Below are 2,334 nucleotides of genomic sequence, written 5' to 3' on the forward strand. Positions count from 1 at the left end.
AATAATGTTTTAGCAGATAAATGCACTATATTAGGAGATGAATTTATTATTTTGCTTTTCATTCGGAATGTATAAACTAATTACACACACACACACACACACACACACACACACACACACACACACACACAGATATATAATATAATTAATTGCATATAAATATATAATAGTTTCATAGTTTATATAGTTTTTTAAAATTCGCCATGCTACTGAATCATGCAAGACAAATCGGCGTCTGAGAAAAACATGACTCGAATAAACTCAGCGAATTTTAAACTGCAGAACAAAGAGTTGCTGGCGCATATGACTAAGGTTCTACATACATACATACATACATACATGCATACATGCATACATACATACATACATGCATACATACATACATACATACATGCCTACATACATATATACATACATATAAACATCTATCTATCTCTCTCTCTCTATATATATATATATATATATATATATATATATATATATGTATGTATATACATACAAACATGCATACATACATATACAATATATGTATACATCTATACTTGCATATGTAAATACATATCTAATATATAAATACATACATTCACACACACATATGTGTGTGTATGTATATATATATATATATATATATATATATATATATATATATATGCAATTTTGTGTGTATGTTCAAGAATATATTTTGTATGCATATATTTGTGTATAGTAGATGAATCTACACGAAAGTAAACTGAATCATTATTTCAGTTCGTGTAATCGAGGTATTTAATCAATGAAAGTGCACAAAGACTCAACAATTGTCGGGGCTATGACTTTATGTTAACTATATAAACAAGAAAAATGAACCTGAAATATGGACTATATACTACAAATTATGTCACGGGATATCTAGATATCACAGAGAAAGCCAATATTAATCAAAGTGAAATATTATAGTGCATTAGTGTACTGATTGCACGAACTGCACGTGTTCCGCAGTATATTCCGTATCATGTACAGTATATACAAAAGTAATACACCTCAGACACGCCAAACAATAATTTGTAACTAAAAGACTTTTAGATATTGTTGCACGTATGCTGCGGTGTGTATAGTATTATGCATGGTGGAAGTCTCTCGTATTCCGAGAAAGATTGCAATTTCTTGCTGAACCACATGGTCACGATGAAGCTCAAATATTTACTGAGTTACACGGTGTAAAATGTTGATAACTGCCTCGAAGCTACTTCACTCGCCTGAGATCAACACGTGCTTTTTATATCTCATATCAACAATTTCAATAAGCGGGATTTGAAGAAGATTACAAAGGGACAGTTATCACAAGTACTAAAATATTGCTTATCATAGGCCTGTTCGATCAGGGCTGTTCTTGGGGTAGAGCAACATATACGACGGGGTGCTGAAGAGTTTCTAGCCTTAAGGGTGTCGTGAAAGGCCAGGTTGGAGGCCCGACTTTCTGAGTTCTTTTACAGGACTTAGAAAAATTGAAGGACCACTGCAATAGATGTGTGAACCCGAGAGGGAAATATGTTGAATAAGATCATAATTAATCGATCCTATAGTATTTTCTTGTACTCAAAGCCAAGAACTTTTCAGCACCCCCTCGTAAATCGATTAAATGCGCAAAACTACTATATCAAAAGGCTCTAAGGCACTTATTTGGCAGAAACACGTGCTCGATTGTACTAGGAGGTACTGAAAAGTTCCTGGCTTTAAGGTTATCGCAAAAGGCCTGGCTGGAGTCACAGCCGTCCGAGTTCTTTTATAGGGCTTAGAAAAACAGAAGGACTACTGCAATAATTTTGTGAATCTGAGAGGAGAATATGATGAATAAAACCTTCTTGTATTTTCTTTTACCCAATACCAGGAACTTCTCAGCACCCAATCGTATTGAGAATGTTGCTATACGTCTGATGTGGAAGAAATTTAGAAGTGGTGGAGGCACTTGCAAACTTATAAGTTGAATAAGTTTGAAGTTCAGCTTGGGTTTCTGTGCAAAGTCAAGAATATACAGAATATAGTGAATGCATATAAACATTACAGTAAATCCGGCCTACATCTTCAGGGTGGAGAAATTAGTATCTTTGTGCGAATTACATCGCCAACATTATTACGTAATTTCGAGGCCCGAGAAACAGCTGTCGGACCTGTGATACGATACATTCTCCCCTTACTTTTTTGTGTCTTTGTACTCTGTGTAAACCTGCTCCGTTAATATATAAATATCTATATATTTATACATGAATGTTCATTGTCTGAATATTCTCAGTCTTTCTCTCTATTTGCACGTGTGTGTGTGTATGTATATATATATATATATATATATATATATAT

Source organism: Octopus bimaculoides, chromosome 2 (assembly GCF_001194135.2).
Source record: "Octopus bimaculoides isolate UCB-OBI-ISO-001 chromosome 2, ASM119413v2, whole genome shotgun sequence".
Lineage (NCBI taxonomy): Eukaryota > Metazoa > Mollusca > Cephalopoda > Octopoda > Octopodidae > Octopus > Octopus bimaculoides.